This window comes from Schistocerca cancellata, chromosome 3 (assembly GCF_023864275.1).
Source record: "Schistocerca cancellata isolate TAMUIC-IGC-003103 chromosome 3, iqSchCanc2.1, whole genome shotgun sequence".
NCBI classification, from domain to species: Eukaryota; Metazoa; Arthropoda; class Insecta; order Orthoptera; family Acrididae; genus Schistocerca; species Schistocerca cancellata.
Genome location: NC_064628.1, coordinates 228,612,956 through 228,639,419, shown reverse-complemented (window position 1 = coordinate 228,639,419; position 26,464 = coordinate 228,612,956).

The window sequence follows — 26,464 nt, the reverse complement described above, 5'->3', positions numbered from 1 at the left end:
TTGAGCGAGGGCGTATAGTGGGCATGCGGGAGGCCGGGTGGACGTACCGCCGAATTGCTCAACACGTGGGGCGTGAGGTCTCCACAGTACATCGATGTTGTCGCCAGTGGTCGGCGGAAGGTGCACGTGCCCGTCGACCTGGGACCGGACCGCAGCGATGCACGGATGCACGCCAAGACCGTAGGATCCAACGCAGTGCCGTAGGGGACCGCACCGCCACTTCCCAGCAAATTAGGGACACTGTTGCTCCTGGGGTATCGGCGAGGACCATTCGCAACCGTCTCCATGAAGCTGGGCTACGGTCCCGCACACCGTTAGGCCGTCTTCCGCTCACGCCCCAACATCGTGCAGCCCGCCTCCAGTGGTGTCGCGACAGGCGTGAATGGAGGGACGAATGGAGACGTGTCGTCTTCAGCGATGAGAGTCGCTTCTGCCTTGGTGCCAATGATGGTCGTATGCGTGTTTGGCGCCGTGCAGGTGAGCGCCACAATCAGGACTGCATACGACCGAGGCACACAGGGCCAACACCCGGCATCATGGTGTGGGGAGCGATCTCCTACACTGGCCGTACACCACTGGTGATCGTCGAGGGGACACTGAATAGTGCACGGTACATCCAAACCGTCATCGAACCCATCGTTCTACCATTCCTAGACCGGCAAGGGAACTTGCTGTTCCAACAGGACAATGCACGTCCGCATGTATCCCGTGCCACCCAACGTGCTCTAGAATGTGTAAGTCAACTACCCTGGCCAGCAAGGTCTCCGGATCTGTCCCCCATTGAGCATGTTTGGGACTGGATGAAGCGTCGTCTCACGCGGTCTGCACGTCCAGCACAAACGCTGGTCCAACTGAGGCGCCAGGTGGAAATGGCATGGCAAGCCGTTCCACAGGACTACATCCAGCATCTCTACGGTCGTCTCCATGGGAGAATAGCAGCCTGCATTGCTGCGAAAGGTGGATATACACTGTACTAGTGCCGACATTGCGCACGCTCTGTTGCCTGTGTCTATGTGCCTGTGGTTCTGTCAGTGTGATCATGTGATGTATCTGACCCCAGGAATGTGTCAATAAAGTTTCCCCTTCCTGGGACAATGAATTCACGGTGTTCTTATTTCAATTTCCAGGAGTGTACTATGCACCAGTGGAAAACATAACTGATTTACGCAGACTAGTTGACAGTTGATGGTTGGACAGACGACATCACAGATATAGGTAGTCTTAGTAAACCAATTATGTTGGCCACTGAGCATCGTATATACGGGTGGTGATAACCCTTTCAGCATCAACTAAAGCATGAAGATGGTGCACTGAAGCGCCGAAACTGGTAACTACTCAAAAAATGACATCATAAGGGCGGCTCTAGGTGCTTCATTTTCTTACAATAGCGAACGGCTGCGGTATCCCAGACCTCCAGTCACAAGGATGGACATACGAAAACTTAACTATTCTCATCCCGTATCGTTACTGTTGAAGAGAAATGGTGTCTTTATGCTAAGATAAGGAAAAGAAAGGAATGCCTGAGCCCGAACAAAGCAGCAACTTCCCGTACAAATATCTGCGCGCATTCACAAAAGATAATGTTTTGCATCTGGTGGAAGAGCGGAGAATTGGTCCCCCAAAATGGTACCATCACTGCTGACCTTTATTGTCTTGCAGACGCAGTCAAAGAGCGACGACCAGGGTCTTCCTGAACTGCGCCTGATGGTTACACTTTATCTTTTGTGTACTAAACTTATGGAAAAACGTTACGAATTTATGCACAAACCTAATATTAATTCATTGGGAGCATAGTTATTCTCATTGCGGTTTATAACGTCGTTCAGCTTGAAGGACAATCTGTGAGTTATGCTCCAATGAAGAGATTGGTAGGGCACTGCCAGTAAAAGGGAGGCATCCGGGACATAATCCTGATTCAGCATACAGTTTCGATTTGTCACATATAACCACAGTGATAGTTCTAAGACATAGTTCTAAGACATAATAAATCTACAGATTATATCGTTCGTTTTGGAATAGCTGTTATGTAGGCCAGTTGGGGTGGAATTATAACACCAGTTTTAAAGATTATCAGGTATCTTTCTTTTGGTGCTGTTTTGCCCGGATACGTAATGTGGTAGTGGCGATTAATACTTATTAGCAGTCTTTGTAGTATTTACTCTGCATATTTGCAACAATGTAGTATCTGAAACGCCGTGGGGGGACGAATATGATCGCAGCCTGTTAAAATAATGGTTTCCTATGAATCTTGAATTCCACGATTATTAAACTTAAAGCCGTCGAGTGACAATCGCTGAATTCCACTAAGATAAACGACACAGATATTTTATTACATCTTGGGCATGATATGTCGAGTGCAATGCGGTATCGTATTAACCAAAGTCCACAAACTGTGTCACCACAGCTAAATTGTCTTACAAGTTAGTAAGGGGGAATATATTATAGTTTTCACCTGAACAATGCCTAATCCGATTGTGGCATTTTTTATGAAGAAAGAGATTGGAATACATCAAATAAATAATTGAAGGCATTGGGTATAAGTGCTAATCTTTGAGATGGGTCGCATGGGAACAGCCAGAATACTGTCGAACCAATAAATAAATAAAAGTAGACAATCACATGGTGTCAACGTTACAGACATACAAAATTTTAAAGATTTTATACGATCTCTGGGGCAAATGAGCAATGACACTGCAAACCAAGCACCGTGAAAAGCATTAATTAATCAAGGCAAGAGTCGACAGATCACTGCACTGCACCGTCAACCAAATGCCATGATGTCAATGACACCTTATCGCAGCAGCAAGAAGGTAGGTAAAAAGGATTAGAGTCAACACCGCTGTGCTTTATTAAGAATTCTCTTGTGAAAGTGATGTGTTCTTGCCTGTCTTTGGCCTTTACGGCTGACGTATATAGCCCTTATAGAAGGCCATTAGTTTAATCTAGACTCTGAAACATGATGAAAGTTGACATTTTTTAAGATGCAGGTCATTACTAAAGACGAAAGAAGCGGCAATTGACAGAAAAAAATCCTAGGATCGTATGAGGATTGAGTAGTAGACCTTTGGATGTGTAGTCCGACATTAACCCTTCCAGGCAATACAATTATTGAGTAGTAACTCAATGGGTAACTATTAACAATGTCGAAAAAAGGTCTCAACCCTACTGTCTGAGATGAAAGTCAAGTTGAGCAACGGAGAAAATTACTCAGCGACTGATGAAGCATTTTCTAAGCGTTCTTGGGAATTTTTTGATCCGTAATGGCGTTCTCCTTCCTACAACCATCGACCTAATATCGATATAGATCCGTCAAGGCGATAGTAACCCCACCTCGCGAGGAATGACTTCTAGTCAGTTACACATTGTGCATGCTCTGTTGCCTGTGTCTATGTGCCTGTGGTTCTGTCAGTGTGATCATGTGATGTATCTGACCCCAGGAATGTGTCAATAAAGTTTCCCCTTCCTGGGACAATGAATTCACGGTGTTCGTATTTCAATTTCCAGGAGTGTACATACTCCGCATGTCGCCGTACTGTGCGTTGCGGAGGGTACCTTGTACCACTACCAGTCGTTTCCTTTCCTGTTCCACGTGCCGACAGAGAGAGGGAAAGACGACTGTCTATATTCCAGCGTAAGTGCCCTAATTTTTCATACCTTATCTTCATGGTCCCGACGCGAAATTTATGTTGGCAGCTGTAGGATCGTTGTGCAGTCATCTTCCAATGCAAGTTCTATAAATTTTCTCAATAGTGTTCCTTGAAAAGAACGTCGCCTTCCATTCAGGGATTTCCATTTGAGTTCCCGAAACATCTCCGTAACATTTGCATATTGTTCGAAACTACCGGTAAGAAATCTAGTAGCATGCCTTTCAATTACTTCGATGCCTTCATTTACTTCGACCTAGTGCTGATCCCAAACACTAGAACATTACTCAACAATAGGTCGCATTAGTGTTCTACGTACAGTGTCCTTTACACATGAACCACACTTTCCTAAAAGTCTCCCAATAAACAGAAATCGACCATTCGCCTATTTTATCAACCACTCACCTTTTTTATCACAGTCCTCAAAATGGTTCAAATGGCTCTGAGCACCATGGGACTCAACATCTGAGGTCATCACTCCCCTAGAACTTAGAACTACTGAAACCTAACTAACCTAAGGACATCACACGCACCCATGCCCGAGGCAGGATTCGAACCTGCTTCCGTAGCGGTCGCGCGGTTCCAGACTGAAGCGCCTAGAACCGCTCGGTCACAACGGCCGGCTCACAGTGCTCACGTGCTCGTTCCATTTCATGTCGCTTTGCAAGTATGCACCCGGACATTTAAACGACATGACTGCGTCAAGCAGGACACTACTATCCTAAATTACGGGTTTTTTCCCTACTCATCCACATTAACTTACATCTTTTTACCCTTAGAGGCAGCTGCCGTTCATCACACCAACTAGAAATTTTGTCTACGTCGTCTCATACCGTCCGACAGTCGCTGATCTTCTACACCTACCCGTACATCACAGTATTATCAGCAAACAACCACAGATCACAGCCGCCCCTCTCCCCCCTGACTGCCAGATCATTTTTGTTTTTGTAAAATAATAGCGGTCCTATGACATTCCCTGGCGCACTCCTGACGATAAGCTTACCTCATGAATAGTCGTTGTCGAGGACAACGCACTGTATCTTGTGAGGAAAGGGCAAGCTGAGAGTCAAACAAGCTATGCTTCTAAAACCGTGCTGATTCGTGGACATAAACTTTTCGGACTCTATACCTCTTTGTGATCACTGTTGAGGTTATCTGTTAAAATCAGTTCAAAACAAGAAGAAAGATCGTTCATATTAAAATACATCGAAATGTACAACTCTAAAAACAACTAAAGGGGCAACCATTTCGAGTAGTTTATCAAATTTTTTACAATCATATATCATCCGCTCCTCTTTTGCCGGGTTTATATTAATTATTTGATTGGATTACTTATGTTTTTGAATAGAGTTCAAGTTTTTAACAACTGACTGCATCGCCTTTTTTCAGGTCGGGGGAATATTATAAAACGTTTCTTTTACTTTTTGTCCTCTTTGAACACTGTTCTGCGAACATAAAAGCTATTTTAATTGGTAAAATACTGAAGACAGAGACAAGCAGAATTCTCTTTACCTTTTCCTATTTATTTTGCTTCGACCAGAAAGGTCTAATAATCATTTTTCTTAATGAACGCACTACCATTTGACTGTATTGTTGTATATTTAATTACGACCCAGATTACGGCCTTTTGGCTCGGAGCACTATGGGACTCAACAGCTGAGGTCATAAGTCCCCTAGAACTTAGAACTACTTAAACCTAACTAACCTAACTACATCACACACATCCATACCCGAGGCAGGATTCGAACCTGCGACCGCAGCAGACGCGCGGTTCCGGACTGAAGCGTCTAGAACCGCTCGGCCCCCGTGGCCGGCTTTCGGCCTTTTATGCCATTTTCAAGTGACTGAGTTTGTGCCACTTGGAAACGGCATAAAAGGCCGAAACCTGGGTCGATAATTAAACAAACAACAGTAAAGTCAAATGGCGGTGTGTTCATTTAAAAATTATTGTATGACTGTTGTTCAGATGACTGAGTCTGACAATGCTCCAAGTTTGCCCTATTCATACACTTCTCTATGAAATAATTCCAAATAATTACGTCACGTGGTGCAGAACTAATTTTGCCATGTGTAATGGTGGATAACAATAAATGGCAGAGTTCATTACAAAGGCATGTTCCTTTCTACTGCTGATCGTAAATTAACTTTCTCTGGTCTTATCTCTGCCTTCACAAACAGGGAGACAATTGAACATACAGACAGTAAAATAAATTTTTACTGTACACATATATGTAATAACAGTAGTAGGGTACTGGTGCTACCAGGACACTTTTGATATCAAATTCATATGCATATTAATTAAATTGATCAATTAATAACCCCCTCACCATCACTCCCACCAACCCTCCACTCACCCCAACGCCGAGCCCCAGATGACATTTTCCGTTTTCCTCAGCCAGCACTTGGGTCCCCGCTCCCTTCCCCTCCCCACCCCTCCACATCCCCCTCCCACACCTACCCTATTGGCAGGAATTGCGAATTTCGGCGGGAATTTCGAATTTTTGCGGTAAAATCCAATTGTCAATTCGGAGGACGTAATGTTAACGGAAACTGTTTATAATACGGGAATAGGCGGTAGGAATCAAAAAAGTCAGAGAACAGAAATTGGGGAATTATGCACTGCAGAGGACATAATTTGCGTTTCATAGGACAGGTATATTCTTGTTTAACTTCCGATCACATCGTATACTATAATGGTGAAGTCATTAAGATGCTCTGTGATGCACTGCTGGAGGCACGTGCAACAGAAGGCAGCGTGCTGACTGTATGTGCCTAGCGCTGGTATTCGTGAGTGAACAGGCCTTCTCACAGTGCAGACCCTACTGACTGCATGTCAGCAGCCCCCTCCCACGCTTCCCCCTCCTGCTACTGGTGTGGTTGGCTCCACCCCTTCCCCTCCTCCTGCCCTGTGCCACCCACCCCTCATCAGGCTGCAACTGCCTTGTGTCACCTTGGGGGCTCAGTCTGCCTTAGAGGTGGGCCAAACGGTTATTCTGGAGTAACCGTTATCACAGTTCCAGTTATTCTTTGATAACCGTTATCGTTAACGGTTATTAATAACTGCCAAGTTATTTTTCGCTAGCGAATACCGATAACTCCGACAGTTAAATAACGACATAGTTGGAATCCATCAGTTTAGTTATCAGTATAACTGCGAGTAGTGTGAAATAGCAGGAATGTCGTATGAATCGTGTCACAACCTCAGCTTATTAACTCCGGGTACATTTTAGTTGATGTTAGAACGATTATTAGTGTTTCAGATTATATGTTTGTAGGTTATCGGTCGCTATTAGAAATATTATCTTCACAGCTGCGACAGAAAGTACGCGGAACTTCGCCAAAGCACTGTTTAAGTAAAATGTTAACAATGTGCGTTTTTAAGTATGAAGTAATATGTAAACTAAGTACTGTAGGCTAAATTCGAAGCTTAATTTCTTGTGCTGCTCACATAATAGAATAAAGTGTACAGCCTTATAATACAACAAAAAATATACGTAATGTGACAGATTCGTTTACTCCTGTGCTGTAAAAGCTAGTCCTATTGGGGAAAGTGTGAGTACGCTAATCCAAGTTTTATGTCAGATTTGGAAACTGCTCGATTTCTCCAGCTACAGCATGTTTATAACATATGAAGACATGCAGATTGAAAAGGTTGACAGTGTTACATTTCTGGGACTACAACTCGATAATAAATTCAGCTGGGAAGGGCATACCACATTTCTTCATTCTATTATTTCATAAGGGAGCATATTCTGTGGTAACTTATCAAACGTAGCAAAAGTTTTTCGCATGTAAAAGCGTGTAATAAAAATCGTTTGTGATATCAATTCAAGAACATCATGTAGGAACCTGTTCAAGGAACTTTGTATTCTAACTACTGCTTCCTAGTATATTTATTCCTTAATGAAATTTGTTACAAGTATTTCCAACCAATAGCTTAATACATAATATCAGTACTAGAAATGGGAACAGCAATTTTCATAAGACCTAAAATCACTTAGCTTGGTCCAAAAGGGGTCCAATATTCAGGAACATGCATTTTCAATAAACTGCCAGCAAGTCAGCAACCATTAAAAACTTGGTTTCAGATAAAGCACGGTTTACAGTGTGTTTGAAAGACTATTTGATACAGAAGTGTCTGATTCCACCCGTCATCAATATGCCGGAAATAGCTATTTTAAGTGTGTCTATGACGTTACTACATACACATGGCAACAAACACGAAGATACATATAAATAATACAATAACATTTCCCACCAAAAATACAATCAAGCCAACGGGACAACTGCGGGAAGTTTGGGGTTTTAGAGTGAGGACAAGCTAGTAAAAAAAACACACCATGATCCCAAAACACAAAATGAAGAACAAAAAGAAAAAAAAAATACAGCATTCTGCTACACCAACAAAAATCTGCAGGAATCGGACACTTCCCTTGAACAATATAGGTCAACCATAGGTGACCATACCAAAACACCAATACCCACAACTAAAAGTATGAAAATTGGAATCGGACATTTCCCTTGACCTACATAGGTCAACCTCAGATGACGATACTAAACCATCAGCACATACAACTATGAAAATGAAAATGGGAATCAGTCATTTCCGGTGACCTATATAGGTCCACCACAGCTACTGATGCCAAAAAACCAACACCTACAACTGCGAAAAATAAAACCACAATCCCAAAAGTCCACAAATCAATCATCCCTACATAAATTAAATCTCATTCAATACTTCATAAATACACAAAACATCACAGCTAGAAAAAAAATAATAATTACCACCAGCAAATTCCGGCACTGCAACCTAGATCGACACACACAAAAACCATCTCATAAACACCGTGCCGTAATGACATTCACACACCACAACACCTTTACGTCGAAGCAGATGGGTGGAATCAGACGCTTCCATTGACCGCTCCTTCTACTCTGTAGATGAATATCATAACAGAGACTGATAGACCAACTTAGGTAAAAATTCTGCTATATTTCAGTTTTGACAGCACTTGGTTTCAACAGTCAAGATCGGGTATTCTGTGTATGATAAATTTATTGAAAGTGCGTATCTGTGTTTTATTCTGACAGTGTATCAATTCTGTAAATATTAGCAGTTACTGTGATATATTCACATATTTTGACAATCTCCTGACTAATGATGAGGATAATAATTATTATATTCCACTGTATTATGTTATACGTTCTGACATGTTATTTGTCATTCGCGATGGCCAACGGCTATTTCCGAAGAAGTACGTAAATATTTGTTCGTTCCAGTAACTATCGTCTCTGTAATATCACCGGGGTCTAAGACTGGAGTCACTGTATCAGGAACACAGACACACAGTTATTCCGTTACCAACTTCCAGGTTACTTGTAATGGTAGTCCGATAACTGCCAGAGAGCGAGAACTGTGAGCCAATAAGGATAACTGCCAGAGGAAAATACCTATCTCTGACAGTTATTTCCATAGTCACTCGAATTCCTTATGGTACCTCTCTTTATACAACCCGTCCAAGCTAAATTGACATATGAGGCGGTGGCTTAAGGGAACGACCGTACTTGTTAATGCCTGTACTGCAGCTCCTATCAGCCACCGCTCGGACATTAATCTTATTTAATTGTTTGTGCTAAAAGTAACGAAGGCGCACGATATAGTACACAGTTCTTATCAACAGATGGCGCGCAGTCTCACAGTTATTCCCATGGCCTATAGAACGCCTTCCAAATGGTCTATCCTCTCCTTAGTTCCTAGCCAGTTCTCCGATGAGTTGACGGGAAAGCGTAGTACGATCTTCAGTCAACAGATGGCGCGAGGCACTGTTGACATTAGACAGTTATTGAAATAACTGTCTGTATCAGAGGAACGGTTATCACAGTAACCGTTAGTTTTCAGTAACCGGTTATTTCTATCAGTTACGTTATTTTTTGCCACCTCTAGTCTGCCTCAACTGGGCTGCATTTGTGACGGCTGCTGCAGCTTCCTCTCCTTGCCTGACGTTACCATACCCGCCTTCCACCTCTTGCCCAGACTTCGTGCCCTCCACAACTGCACAGCGCCACAGGGAGTGCTTGGAGAGACTGGCCAGAAGTCAAAGAGAAACCAGCAGATGACTGTAATGTGAGCTGCCCCCACGTGGCAGTGGGCCTCTACCTCAAACGATACATTTGCTTTTGAAGTTCAGCATCTTCCTCCCACAGCTGTACACCAACAAAAAACAACATGTATTTCGAGGGATGCAACTGACATCACAAGTGTCAGGCTATCTCTTTGTCCCAGAGTAAACAAAGAGAGTTTTTTTGTAAATCTAGCAGCTGCATCCATTTTTCCAGCCACATGCAGCCACTTGCCAGTAAACAAAGGAAGTTTTCGATAGCCCCCTGTCTGATTGTCCCAGAATTGTTTTCACCCTCGCCGTAGCCAACTGCACCAAGCCTCCTTCAGCCTGCTTGAAGAAAAAAGAAGGCAAATCATAACTTGCTGGTATGGCATTCTGAGTTCCTGTCGGACCTCTGCAAAATAGAGGTTCCAGTCTGTACATAAAGCCCATGGCTCCCCACAATGATCATCAGTCTTTGACACTGCCTAGTTGTGTCTGTGCGATTCTCACAACATGAATTCTCCAACCAGTAGCGATGCCAGCGGCAGTGGTGATGGAAAACGGCCAAACTTGAGGCAGTTGCCATTTAAGGGGCTCCGGAAATGCTCAAAATCATGAAAAGTTCAATTTTTACTTTTTTGCGTTTTCTGAATCTGCAGACTATTACCTTTTAATAGATATATAATTGATTCAATTCCGAAGACTACAACTATTTTTAAATTTTTTTTAAATGTGTTCTACATGGGCGTGACCCACTGTGGCGCTGTTAAACTGCTGTCAAATGGTGTTATTATTAACGTCCGTGTTCATCAGGTACATTTTAGTGATGTGAGATAAAGTATGTGTTGTGGCTAACCTGTGATGGTTCAATATATATCGCTGGTGTGATTGTCGATTGTTTCATGTTTATTTACTCTGTCGTTATCTCGAAAATATTCGTAATTAATTCTGTTTCTTGAGTCTCTGTTTTGTTGAAGTATAATAATGAGTAAAAGTAAAGTTATTAGAAATCCTCTGAAGGCTTTTAAGAAAAGGAGAAATGTTGGAAAGCCAAAGGTATGTGTTATTACTGTAAATAATAACATTCTAACATGGTACGAGCGATGCTTGCTTTAGACAAGGAACGCCTTCGGGCTGCAGACAGGGCTGTTAAGAGTCTAGAAATACAAGCAAGAGTAAACAGGAGGAGGAACAAGAGGAAGCTGGAGGGGGAGTTTGCAGAGGATGAAGATAATCCATCCTATGGACCTGGAATGCACTAAAAAGTTAATCCAATCTTTGTCGCTCGATTCCCAAAACTTTTATTTTCTCGTACTAATTACATGTTTTCTAAGGATCTTCCAAACATATTTGTTTCAAACTTTCAGTAAATGTTACACAGTACCTTCTGCATAATTTAAAACAGCTTTTTTCCAAAAAACTGTATATTTTTGAATATATAAATAAAAAATTGCAAAAAAATGTTGTGAATTTTCATTACAATAGAAAAAAAATCATCTTTAATAACTGAACTAAAATTTTGTAAAGTCCCTGTGTTAAGTTGTAGCCCATATTCCAATAAATAATCTGTAAAAAGTTCAACTTTCTACCCCAAATACTTTGTGAGGAAAGATGTAATTTATAAGCGTTATTTTAACATTGCAAGTATAGGGCGTTCCGGAGCCCCTTAAGTGTTTATAAAAGAGTTATGAGTTCAAATACCAACAGTTATAAAATTTCATAGCAAAGTATTCAAATATTTCGTACATTGTCGTAGGAGTGGCTATAAAAGTTCTTTTTTTTCCTTGCTATTGTAGCATTCATTCCCAAAATGCTGGCTGGATTAGAACATCAGGTGGAAGCTGAAATTCGCCAACAAGCTGCAGAGGTACCATCATGTAAGTACGTCTCAAAATGTGTATGATAGTTTACATGTTTAGAAAACATCTCTTTACGTATTCAAATCATAAGAAGTGCTTATAACATTCCTACTGTTGTTCTAGCACTAGAAGCTGGAAATCGCAGGCAAGCCGAAAAGGATGTGCTACATCATGAAAGTAGTATATGTTTTCAATTTCTGTGTGATAGTGAACATGTCCAGAAAACAGTTCTTGATGTATTAAGATCGTAACAAGTGTTAATAAAATTTTTGATCTCGCTGTTACAGCATTAGAATGACAGCTGACCGACATTCAGCGGCTGCTGGAGGCCGAAATGCAGCAACAACATGAGTACATTTCTAATATATTGCTGCTAGACTTTTTTTTCATCATATACTGTTGTGTGAGGCATACATTCTTCATTGTTGTAGATGTTGCTATGGAGCAGAAGGAGGATGATAATCTAGCATCGGTAAGCATCGAGAATGATAACCAAGAGTCATCACTTCCTTCTCATATTAACTTTTTTCTTCATAGTTATGTATAATCAGTATCTCGCTGTAGACAAATTCAGTACCGATTTTTTTTGTTGTTGTTTGCTATAATCAATATCTTGTTGTAGATGACTTTTGTGAGATGTATCAGCAGCTCTGCAACAATACTTCCGGAAAGGGTGAACCACCAGAGTGGGTGCAAAAGATAGCAGCTGCCTAAAGGCAGTGCCATCTTACCGTTTTGGATGAGTAGGAGGAAATATTTAATTGGGTAAGAGAATTAGCTGACTGAACTGCTCAATTCTGTGACCCAGAGTGTAAAATCTGGTTATAATGCAACCGTCGTTGTTACAGCATATAATTATTATTGTAGAATGCTGATGTACTTAACTATTGCTCTTTGTTTACAGCATGTACCTAAAAATCTTGAGTGTTTTACTTAATTCTTTTCCATTATTCGTATGTTGCAGAGGTGTCACCAACACCACCACCAAAACAGCTTTCTGTGGCGTGGGCACCTAGAGTGGTGGTTGTAGGGGTAGGTATCAAACATACACTGAGCACCACCATGCAAAGCGCCAGTGATGACTGTGTGAGAGGTGGTGGAAACAGCTGCGGCTGCTGCATTGCCAGCCCCCACACCACCATATACCCTCTGGCGTCTATGGGAGGTTCAGTCAGAGCAATGATCTCCCACCCCCCAGGCTGGCGATGGTTAAGTCTTCAACATGCAGAAGAATCAAGAAGCACCCTTTCCACAGCCTGGGTGCTCCACAGAAGCTCACTGCAGCCACCTCCTCCTACTCCAGCTCTGACAGTTCACCCTCATTAGCAGCAGAAGGTATATGTACTTCAGCAGATACCCCTAACCCAAGAAAGCGCCACTTCCCCAACTGCACGCAGTTGTCTCCTAGTTGTAGTGTTAATTATAATGAACCTGTGGTAGTGGCAGTGTTCTATCCTATCCTGATAGTGAAGGTAATCAGATTAGCAGCGTCATGACCCCTCTAAAATACTTGGTGGTTGGTAGAGCCTTTGAGGAGCATATCTCGTTCATTAAAATTGACAATCTGGCCGGAGGTTCTAGAAGCATGCCTCCTGCTGCTGGAGGCAGAGCTCCTCAAGCCCAAGATGACCCAAGATACGATGCCATTAAACGTATTGCAGTACTCCACTGCGAATTGACTCACCCCCTTCCCCCACTCCCCATAAACAGCAGGGAACTGCTGAAGAGAAAATCCTACGCTTCATCTTGGGTGATAATGACGTTATATCTCAGAGTACATGAATTGCCGAGTGGTATCATGATTCCACCTTGGGTGCTATAATGGCTCAGTTTTCGAAGATGGAAATAAGAGGGTCATCTAAAGCGCCCAGCCAAATGCCATACCTCAACATCCATATTCATGTTTATGATCTGTTAACTGGAAGGTCCAGCTATATGAAACTCCCAAAGTATATAGCTGATAGGAAGGCAAGCATTAATGTCCAAAATGAAACGGATAATGCCTGTTTTGCATAGTCGATCCTGCCTTGCGAGAGAAACTACAGTGTACATCTAGAGTGTACAGGTCAATAGCATGCGCGCAAAAATATGAATCGTGGATGGTATAACTTTGATAGTATCAAGTTCCCTGCAGATATTCAGTACATACCAAAATTTTTTTCACACAGAATCCCTGAATATCAGTTCATCTTTATGGCCTGAAAAAGCAGAAAAGCAAGCCAGATGAGCTGGACAAGCAAACTGTAGTTTGACCACTCCATTTTGCTAAATATGCAGATGAGTGTGATCTTCATGTATACATGCTGCTCTTCTATGAATGTGATAATCAGCATTATATGTGGATCAAAGACATGTCCCACCTCCATAACTCCCAATACAATAAACACAAGTGTAAACATCACATTTGCCTCATGTGTCCAAATACCTTTTTGGATGAAAAGTATTTAAAAATAATCTGAAGGATTGTGAATCCAAGGAACCATTACATGTTGTTATGCCTTCAGAAGAAAACAAGTTCATTGATTTCAAGAATGCTCACCACCAGAAAAGATGTCTGTTTTTTGTATATACAGACTTCGAATGTCTGCTTGCCGCTGTCACCCACTGTCAAGAAACCCCTTAGCCTCACATACTACCTTCTGGCAAAAACATGTACCATTTGCAGGAGCGTACCAAATTGCTCCTACGATTCAAGTCTTTGTTGTTGTTGTGGTCTTCAGTCCTGAGACTGGTTTGATGCAGCTCTCCATGCTACTCTATCCTGTGCAAGCTTCTTCATCTCCCAGTATCTACTGCAACCTACATCCTTCTGAATCTGCTTAGTGTATTCATCTCTTGGTCTCCCTCTACGATTTTTACCCTCCACACTGCCCTCCAATGCTAAATTTGTGATCCCTTGATGCCTCAAAACATGTCCTACCAACCGATCCCTTCTTCTAGTCAAGTTGTGCCACAAACTTCTCTTCTCCCCAATCCTATTCAATACCTCCTCATTAGTTACGTGATCTACCCACCTTATCTTCAGCATTCTTCTGTAGCACCACATTTCGAAAGCTTCTATTCTCTTCTTGTCCAAACTAGTTATCGTCCATGTTTCACTTCCATACATGCCTACACTCCATACAAATACTTTCAGAAACGACTTCCTGACACTTAAATCTATACTCGATGTTAACAAATTCCTCTTCTTGAGAAACGCTTTCCTTGCCATTGCCAGTCTACATTTTATATCCTCTCTACTTCGACCATCATCGGTTATTTTACTCCCTATATAGCAAAACTCCTTTACTACCTTAAGTGTCTCATTTCCTAATCTAATTCCCTCAGCATCACCCGACTTAATTTGACTACATTCCATTATCCTCGTTTTGCTTTTGTTGATGTTCATCTTATATCCTCCTTTCAAGACACTGTCCATTTCGTTCAACTGCTCTTCCAAGTCCTTTGCTGTCTCTGACAGAATTACAATGTCATCGGCGAACCTCAAAGTTTTTACTTCTTCTCCATGAATTTTAATACCTACTCCGAATTTTTCCTTTGTTTCCTTTACTGCTTGCTCAATATACAGATTGAATAACATCGGGGAGAGGCTACAACCCTGTCTTACTCCTTTCCCAACCACTGCTTCCCTTTCATGCCCCTCGACTCTTATAACTGCCATCTGGTTTCTGTACAAACTGTAAATAGCCTTTCGCTCCCTGTATTTTACCCCTGCCACCTTCAGAATTAGAAAGAGAGTATTCCAGTCAACATTGTCAAAAGCTTTTTCTAAGTCTACAAATGCTAGTAACGTAGGTTTCCCTTTCCTTAATCTTTCTTCTAAGATAAGTCGTAAGGTCAGTATTGCCTCACGTGTTCCAACATTTCTACGGAATCCAAACTGATCTTCCCCGAGATCGGCTTCTACCAGTTTTTCCATTCGTCTGTAAAGAATACGCGTTACTATTTTGCAGCTGTGACTTATTAAACTGATAGTTCGGTAATTTTCACATCTGTCAACACCTGCTTTCTTTGGGATTGGAATTATTATATTCTTCTTGAAGTCTGAGGGTATTTCTCCTGCCTCATACATCGTGCTCACCAGATGGTAGAGTTTTGTCATGACTGGCTCTCCCGAGGCCATCAGTAGTTCAAATGGAATGTTGTCTACTCCCGGGGCCTTGTTTCGACTCAGGTCTTTCAGTGCTCTGTCAAACTCTTCACGCAGTAACTTATCTCCCATTTCGTCTTCATCTACATCCTCTTCCATTTCCATAATATTGTCCTCAAGTACATCGCCCTTGTATAAACCCTCTATATACTCCTTCCACCTTTCTGCCTTCCCTTCTTTGCTTAGAACTGGGTTGCCATCTGAGCTCTTGATATTCATACAAGTGGTTCTCTTCTCTCCAAAGGTCTCTTTAATTTTCCTGTAGGCAGTATCTATCTTACCCCTAGTGAGACAAGCCTCTACATCCTTACATTTGTCCTCTAGCCATCCCTGCTTAGCCATTTTGCACTTCCTGTCGATATCATTTTTGAGACGTTTGTATTCCTTTTTGCCTGCTTCATTTACTGCATTTTTATATTTTCTCCTTTCATCAATTAAATTCAATATTTCTTCTGTTACCCAAGGATTTCTATTAGCCCTCGTCTTTTTACCTACTTGATCCTCTGCTGCCTTCACTACTTCATCCCTCAGAGCTACCCATTCTTCTTCTACTGTATTTCTTTCCCCCATTCCTGTCAATTTTTCCCTTATGCTCTCCCTGAAACTCTCTACAACCTCTGGTTCTTTCAGTTTATCCAGGTCCCATCTCCTAAAATTCCCACCTTTTTGCAGTTTCTTCAGTTTCAATCTGCAGTTCATAACCAATAGATTGTGGTCAGAATCCACATCTGCCCCAGGAAATGTCTTACAATTTAAAACCTGGTTCCTAAATCTCTGTCTTACCATTATATAATCTATCTGATACCTTTTAGTATCTCCAGGATTCTTCCAGGTATACAGCCTTCTTTTATGATTCTTGAACCAAGTGTTGGCTATGTTTAAGTTATGCTCTGTGCAAAATTCTACAAGGCGGCTTCCTCTTTCATTCCTTCCCCCCAATCCATATTCACCTACTATGTTTCCTTCTCTCCCTTTTCCTACTGACGAATTCCAGTCACCCATGACTATTAAATTTTCGTCTCCCTTCACTACCTGAATAATTTCTTTTATCTCGTCATACATTTCATCTATTTCTTCATCATCTGCAGAGGTAGTTGGCATATAAACTTGTACTACTGTAGTAGGCATGGGCTTTGTGTCTATCTTGGCCACAATAATGCGTTCACTATCCTGTTTGTAGTAGCTAAACCGCACTCCTATTTTTTTATTCATTATTAAACCTACTCCTGCATTACCCCTATTTGATTTTGTATTTATAACCCTGTAATCACCTGACCAAAAGTCTTGTTCCTCCTGCCACCGAACTTCACTAATTCCCACAATATCTAACTTTAACCTATCCATTTCCCTTTTTAAATTTTCTAACCTACCTGCCCGATTAAGAGATCTGACATTCCACGCTCCGATCCGTAGAACGCCAGTTTTATTTCTCCTGATAACGACGTCCTCCTGAGTAGTCCCCGCCCGGAGATCCAAATGGGGGACTATTTTACCTCCGGAATATTTTACCCAAGAGGACGCCATCATCATTTAATCATACAGTAGAGCTGCATGTCCTCGGGAAAAATTACGGCTGTAGTTTCCCCTTGCTTTCAGCCGTTCGCAGTACCAGCACAGCAAGGCCGTTTTGGTTAATGTTACAAGGCCAGATCAGTCAATCATCCAGACTGTTGCCCCTGCAACTACTGAAAAGGCTGCTGCCCCTCTTCAGGAACCACATGTTTGTCTGGCCTCTCAACAGATACCCCTCCGTTGTGGTTGCACCTACGGTACGGCCATCTGTATCGCTGAGGCACGCAAGCCTCCCCACCAACGGCAAGGTCCATGGTTCATCATGGGGGGCATTCAAGTCTTAACAGTTATGAATGTTATGTCGAGGATAATCCTGGAGTTTGGTTCCTCACTGAGCTTGAAAAACTCTCATGGGTTGCTGATAGGCTTTACAGCACCAACATCCTGTGACTGAACCAGAGTAGAATAAAAAATTATACAATGATACGGTTAACTGTCATATTTGTGGGCTGCTGTTAGATAGAATAGCTGAAACTCCCGTAGAGATCATTGTCATCTCACAGGGAAGTTCTGTGTGCAGCTCACAGTACATGCAATTTGAAATATCAGTTACCAAGGCACATACCCGTATTTTTCCATAATTTAAGTGGGTATGATGCTCACTTTCTACTTGAGCTGTTGGTTAATTTCGGCTGGGAGAAAAATCAGGTCAGTGTAGTGCCCAAGAGTGTTGAGAAATATTGTTCATTCTCCAAACGAAGGACGCTACAAATTACGCTCCGCTTCTTTGACATGCTATGTTTTATGCAGGAGCCACTCCTGAAATGCGTTGAAACTCTGCCTGAGAAGGATAAGCATATCACCCAATCTGCATACCTTTAAGAGGAAAAGTTTCAGCTTGTGACTAGGAAAGGAAATTTCCCTTATGAGTATCTGAATAGAAAGGCGAAACTCGATGAAACCAGGCCACCTGACATATGTACATTTACCAGTACTCTCACAAGAGATGCCATAATAGTGCAGATTATGAGCATGCCATGAATGTCTGGTGGGACTCAAACATTTCCAATTTGGGTGAATACACAAGATTATGCTTGGACACTGACATGCACTTGTTTACAAATGTTTCTGAAAAGTTCCAAAGTGTATGCATTGCCATGTACTCTCTGGACCCTGTCTTTTATTACACGGCACCTGGGTTGTCCTGGGATGCAATGCTCAAGAAAACGAGGTGCAGCATTGAACTTTTGACTTATGCTGGTAAGCTTATTTTCTCTGAGCGCGGGATGCGTGGAAGACTTTGCCAGTGTGTACATGGACACACCTAGGCAAATAATCCGCATATGGGTACAAGGTTCAACACATCCTTCAATTCAAGTTAAATTCTATATTATGGGCACACCATAATGCAGCCACTGCCAGTTGTTTGGTTTTCTGGGTGCCTGAAAGTGAAGGGGATTAAGTGGAAAAAATATTGGGTCTGGCGGCTGATTCTGATGTAGGATATGTGGTGGAGGCAGACCTCTTATACCTTGTTAGTATGCATGAAATGATAAGCGACTTGCCATTGTGTACAGAACATTTCCACGAGGAAGCACTATCCCTAAACTGATGACCACTGTTGGACACAAGCAGAGGTACATAGTTCATTATCATGAATTCCAGCAGTGTCTCAGCTTAGGCGTGGAGCTAGGCAGAATCACCCAGGCTATCTCCTTCAATCAGTCCCCCTGGTTGAAGGATTTTATTGGATTAAATACTGAAAACAGGTCGGAAATGACCAGCGACTTCAAAGAAGATTTTTATAAATTAATGAATAATTCCATTTTCGGTGGAACCATGAAGAATGTAATTAACGAATGTGATATTTTGATTAGGACCGAATGGGTGGGCGCTGTGGCCTAAGAATGAGTGTCGCCAGGCCAAATTTTAAGCAGGTGACTATTTTCGATGAGAACTTTGTTGCTGTTGAGAATTCGAAGGTTTCAGTAGACTTCACAAAACATATCTATTTTGGTATGTGTATACTGGTCAACTCCAAACTCCACATGTACTGCTTCCACCTATGAGCTTGCTAAAACTCATTTCGTGAAACCAAAGTTACTTTATAAGGGTACAGATAGCTTCATCTATTGGGTGAACAACTGCGATCCATATCAAGTAATTAGGCATCATGGTAACAATTCGACACATCAGGATAGGCAGCTGATTATCCTTACACTATTGTTCTTTGAACAAGAAGCTTACCAACTTAATGAAAGATGAGACAGATGGATTGTCAGTTGTGGAGTTCATGGGTCTAAGATCCAAAATGTATGTATATCATAAAACAGATGGAACCACCCCGAGGCAAGATAAGAATGTGCAACATGCAGCATCATGTGTCACCACAGTGTCTGTATGGTGGCGTTTGCAGTGCTTTCCTGCAGTAGTGGGACAATAAGGACGCCAGCACATTTTGTTAGTGTGTGTTGCCTACATCAGGGGCAGGTATGCACTCAGGGGCAAACCTATTGTTCTCCTTTGATTGACAGGTACTTAATCTATTGTCCTCCCTTGATTGACAGGTACTTAACCTATTGCTCTGCTAAAAGGATCCTTCCTTATGATTGACAGGCAGTTAACCTGTTGTTCCCCTGCCCTCTACACCTCCTCCTCCCCCCTCACTGCTACAGGCCCACTTTCAGGTCTGAGTTATTGAAATAACCCTTCTCACTCTTATTAATTGGATTGACTACTTAATTAAATTGATCAGTTAATTAACCTCCCCCTCTGGTAAACCCCCTCCCCTCCCACACTCCCTCCCAGAAATTGGTGGGAAAAAAGACTCAGTTGATGGATCATTTGGAGGGCATTCGATTGTAGTGTGTGGGATATTGTTTAACCAATTTAGACATTGTGTGGAATATTGTTTATTTAAACAGTTTAGGGGTTTCAAGGCAGTGTATGGAATATATGGAAGTTGGTGGAGAGCAAGGCTCTCATAACAGGAAAGTCAAGGTTATATTCTTTATTTATATAAAAAAAATCAATTTTCAGTGGTTGGATTTCTCTTGCTCATCATTATCTGCTTTTTGGAAACATGTAGGTTTTGTAAGAAGCATGGGGCAAACATATTGCATAACTTAATGTTCGGCACTGTACTATGGGTGTCTGAACCTAATGCTTGGCCCTTTGTTGACACTTAACCTATTGTTCTGTTAAGTGGTTTTCCATGTCACCCAAATTTTCTTAAACTATTCTCCTGCCTTTGATACCAAATTAAGTAATTAGTTATGTCCTCCCACCATTTTCTAGCACACTTTTAGAATTTCACTTGCTTTAGAACGACATTTCTGGCGCATTCTCCTTTGTCAGCCATCCCCTTAAACTATTGTAACGTGCTTTACATAAAAATTATGCAAATTAACCTATTGTTCTGCACTTAACTTGCTGATCTGCTCCGTGTCACCCAATCACGTACACTCTGCCCTTAACTATTGTACCACTAGCACCACGTTGATGTAAAGAATTTATGCAAATTAATTAAATCGATATTCTTCACATGTATGGGGTAGTTATTTTCCTTAATTCACAGCATCCTATTGATTGGTGAAATCGATGGAATATAGTTTAAACAAAAGATCACTAATAAAAAACACATCCCGCCACTCGATGTCTGACGCCAACCCCACACATGCCCCCAGGAGTTAGGATGCACTGGTAGTCCCCACGAAGTGACAACGTGGCAATCAGCTGCCAAGCAACATGTAGGTGCCAGTTTGGGTCCCGCAAGGATGAAAAGGTGGCATCTCTTTCATACTTGACACCTGAGAAATTCCTGTCAAAATACATGTTCACCTAGGCATCATTGCTGGTGTGATGACGCATAGCTGCAGTGCGGGTCCAGCACCGAGAGTGATGTTGCAATGCTTCCCAGAATAGCACAGGGTGCATTCTTCCTATCAATCTTAACAGGACAGCCCATCTATCACTGAATTTGCCCATCAAACTGCAGCTCCTGCCAGTATGGGAGCGCTGCCAGCCCTTCTTTTTTCTGCAGATGAAACTTTCAGCGGCAAAAGCTAGTTTGTATGCATCGCCATATTGCACCAGCAGTTAAACCCTGAAAAAGTTGTCTACGGATCATCAAAAACGTATAAGACTCACAGGAATATTGGGAACCACGAACATATTTACCAGTGTAGCTACAATTAAATATTCCAATTCCTGCTGCAGTCTGACACCGATCGATGTACAGGTAATGTCTCCTCTTGACAGCTGTGGTTCTAGAATGAATCTCAGTATTTATAGTGCACATAATTTCCACGTAAAAATCTCTCTCATCCCCTCATGGTTATCGATGCTCTGAATCTATACATCCCTCATGATAGGACACACAATCATTTTTTCTGGTCATGCCATAACATTGCACAGCGATATATACACATTTTACACAAACAGTGCAGTTATCTTTTATATCTGTACAGCACCCGAAAAAGTTATGGTTTACCTACACATACACACACCAGCTATATGTCTCGATTCTCTTCAGTCTTAGGAAATTACCTGACAAAGTCTTGGAATCAGCACCTCTGGAAAGTGCTGCATCCTGCCAAGATTCTCTCAAACAAGTGTTATGAACGACAGGCATCTGGCATTATGTGATAATGAATTCCGCTTATGGGTAACGATGAGGGGACGTATTGTTACAGCCTTATTGCCCATCCCGTTTGTACACTTAGAAGTGCCAGTTGAACACTTGCATTGCTATATTGTGCAGCTGTTTTTACATCAATCGTATAGCTATCGGCCACCAGACACTCATACATATACTGCAAAGACAGACAGCATAAGCACATGCACCATAGGTATATTCCTCGCTGCACTAGATATTTCCCGCCAGGTTGGGTGGTCATCCACTTCTGACATGTGACCAGAGCACCCTCAGCAGTCCGAAGTCACTCTCAGAACTGTTCTTCAAATTCGGAGTCGGCTACCCTCGGCACAAAAGCATTACTGCTTCTGACCCCAACCTGCTTGCTTGCTCGCTTTTCTACACCAATCTCCAGACTATGGGATTACAAGAACATACGTAATTTCGCATGGTTTGCCAGAATATCATACCATTTTTGCAATACATCTCGATATCAAGCACATACCAGTATCGTACCGATCGCAACATAATTCCGAAGATATAGACTGGAAATTATTTCTCTACAAACCCAGGTGGAGCGTGCTGTACACCATTGAGTAACTAGAAACTTACCCCGTCTGTTACTCTGTTTGCTGAGCTCGTTTCGCAGCTAATTTTTGCCATTTCCTGCGTGGGCTGTATATTTCTGGCTCAGAATGTGCCCTACACGGAATTTCGTATTCTGAAAATTCAGTGTTCTCGTCCTTTTGGTTCCCATCTGTCTGATCTGTCTCAATTCTATCGTAATCTACCTGAGCCTGCTGATTCTGCAGCTCACCGACTGTCCTATTCTCTGGTTCACCGTCTGTCCTATTCTCAATGAGCGCGTTTACTTGCTGTTTATATGGTTGATTCTCCCCCATCTTGTCTACTTGCTGTCTATCACGTAACCTTTTGGCTTGTGCTCTCGTTAACATGGAAGTTCTTTCAACACACCACAACCCTATCTACAAAACTGTACGACCACTTACCAGTTGGTTGAACCAACAACAACAACGTCGTGAATTCTCGGCTACTGTTCTATGTGCTCTGCTACAGTCTCCAATCTCTACCTGTGTGCTTGCAAAGGGAGTAAAAATGTTACTTCTTAATTCTAACTTATTTGATACTGTATCACTCTGTGTCTCTGCGTCTGTGCCTATCACCTGAAAATCCTATGCCCTATCAGCTATTCAAAAATCGTAAAAATCCAAAAAATTTTCAACACAGTAACACAAGACCTTTTCACTAGAATTCTGCTTTCCTCGCTACTTGTATCTATTCTAATCCTGAATCTTTGCGAATAACTCTTTAAGACATGAAAGAAAATTTTTCAAAGTGATAATGCACCTTAACATAAAAATTTTTTTCTCAAATTAACTAAATTTCTTTTTTCCAGAAAAATTAGTTATTTGCTTCTCGTTTAACTTAACATTGCATAAATATCAAAAAACTTTCTGTAACACCCTAAATTTTTTTTATTAATATTGCGAACTGCCTTACCTGACTATAATCTATCACCTATTATGACACTGTCCTATCTTGGTAACCTACCAGTCTTACCTGTCCTGGCAGGGTCGCCATTTTCTGTCAGTATGTGGGTGTTATGTTGGCAAGTTGTGCAATGGATTGATCTGACAAGTACCCTTTGGCTCCTGCAAGAAGCAATTTCCACCCCATACTACTACAGAAGTCAGACAGACGCTCATAACATACCCAAAAGATATACCTGAAAAACTTTCAGCAATAAATATCTTCTGGAGTCATCCACTGTAAGGAAAAGACACAAAAATATTCTATTTTCTTACGTAACTAGTGGGATACTTGGGTTCTGGAGTATTGCTAGTTAGTGTAAGAAAAACATTGCGAGGTGCCGGGGCTAGCAGTGTATTTAACACTCAATTCTTCTAGAATCTACATATGTGAATGATGCTCTAAGCCCCGCCTATTCTAACTCCAACTTTTGCTGTTGCACAAGGATTAAAAAAAAATACGCGAACTGACTCTAATCAACCCTGCCAGTGGAGTAGAAGAGAGTTTGGCACCTGCAATAATTTAATTTGATAAATGAGTTAAACAAACGAAGGTTTCATTAACATAGTGAGGAATGATGGGGTTGCTCTACCGATTAACAGAATGAAAGTTCTGTCCAAAATAACAATATGATTTATTAAGACTAAACACAAAATAATAAACAAAAACACATGAAACATTTATAATACATCAAATTGGCTCAAATTGGATACTCAAACAAACGCTATGAAGGTGAAATTGTCCCTAAACTAGATTGTGAGGTTTAAGACGAATTGGTATGTGGAGCCAATTCCTTGCCACTCAAATCTTAAGAGAGACACACAGCTAACCCAACATTAATTGCTGCTACTCAAGACAGAACAAAGTTAAAAAAAGATGAACAGGCGCGCTCTGCTGAGCTCTGATTATCACCTAGGAAAATCCCTATCTGCCGGTGCTGCGGACATACATTACCAAACTGTCTTCTTAACTGCCAGAACACGATCTGGCGTACTGGAGGCGATGGCTGGTTGCTTCGACATCCTCGACCGAAAGGCAAGAGCCGACTACCTAGAGCAGCCGTACAGGCCGAACACACAACATTCCCGCCCCCACGACAGTGGCCGTGGTTAAACGTTCCAATCAGCAACTCGAAAACCGGCGGAAAATTCCCCTCTATTGCCGGAGCACTACCATTCCACCAATGGAGATTCTTGGCGCCAATTTCTGCGCTGATTTTGCTACGTCACGGAGCTATGCCCTGAGCAAGCCAATCACAGTTACTATTTTGCAGAAAGTGCGGGAATTTTCCCGCCACAACTGCCTGGGTACACAAGTCATTCCCACGCCTCGCTGGTAGCCCGCCAGAAAGTGTTTTCGCTAAGTTTCTGCGAAGTAACGGAACCTCTAGCCCAGCCGCTACTTCAGACCCCTCCGGGCGTGTCTTTTGACAATGTCGGCGTCTGCAAAGCATTCACTCGACTTCCTCACACCCGTTGGCTTAACGCTTTCCAGATCAGGAGAGCCCGTCTGTCACTGGACCACCCGGGTGAGGAGAGACGCTGCGTGGGAAGTCCGCGTGTGAAGGAATAGCGACTTTTCACTGCATACAATTAGAGAGGAAAATCGTAAGATAGAAATATGAGAGGGGGCTATGCCACCTCTCATAGCCCCTACGCCATTTTAGATTGTAATTGGTGAGCGGTTGGCTCACTTAGGAGCAACGTAGTGAGTGAATTGCCCAAGAACAATCTCGCAAACTGGCTGCACATGCTGCACTCTATAAAGAAAATCACTGCAACTGAAAAATGCAGCTCATAGAGGGAGGATTATTTATGATGTAGCCAACTTCACCTTCTTAATATGGAACACTAACACTCACATCACACTTCCATACCCAGGGAGCCCCTTCCAAACCCCGATTCACACAGACATTCACTCTCTAAATATGGCCCGGGCATGTCAGCCAAATATGGAGCAATTTATTCTTTACAATCAGAGTTGGAGTGCTCCGCAATTAAATGCCCAAGATGTTAGAACAATTTTAATCACTAAACTAACCTGAACTCACTCACACATGATACTATTTAAGTTAACAATCTCTCTGTGTGCTTTCAGAATCTAATTACAACCTCCGATTCATTCTGTCTCCCTGCAGCAAGAATAACCTTTACAAAATGTTCCCTGAACTGATGGTCCATTCACAATGACAGTGGTGGTATCTGCTTCAGTTTATGGGGACTTCAGGCACACTGTTTGCATACACACAACAATAAATACAAAATACAAAAAACATGGTGTGGAGAACAATACAGTAATTTGTAATAAGAATTACAGTGTAAAACACAAACACATACAAGGTATAACATACATTACAAAAACAACACTAGAGAAAGAAATTTAAGGAAAAAAACAAGGTTCATGGGGCATCAAGTTGTGCGTGCACATTGCACAAAGTTCACGACTGTGCTGAGAATGAGGCACTAGATCACATTGTTAGAAATATTCGAAGCACTTCACAAATTCCACAGTACTGACATCACATAGGGCTAAACGTCGGGTGTTGTTGCTACGTTGTTGCAACGGCAATAGCGTGTGCTGGAGCATCTGCAGTACTCTGTTGAGATTGCACCAAGACCTACGCACATGATCACGGCAGTACGGTAGGAAGACACAGTGATAGGCTCTCCTCACGTCGATTAATTGTCTCTGAGGTCTACTTGTTGGGATACATCACTAGTCTAGGTCTCTTCTCTCGCTGGACAGTACTTTACGTTTCCCAATATTGCAGTTCGATGAGGGATGATGGCACGTGGAGTGACTCCACAAGTGTGTGAGGTCATCCATACAGGATCGAACTAGGAGCGATGATTGCTAAAACTGCTCTCTAATAGAGAGGAGAAGTTAGAAATGAGACCATACATTTGTTAGTGTGGCATGATACTGCTTTGTGTATGCAGATCGGCCAATGCTAGTGAGTTGTAAAAACCCAAACAGGTGAGTATATAGCGTCCCTTTCTGTCCTGAGG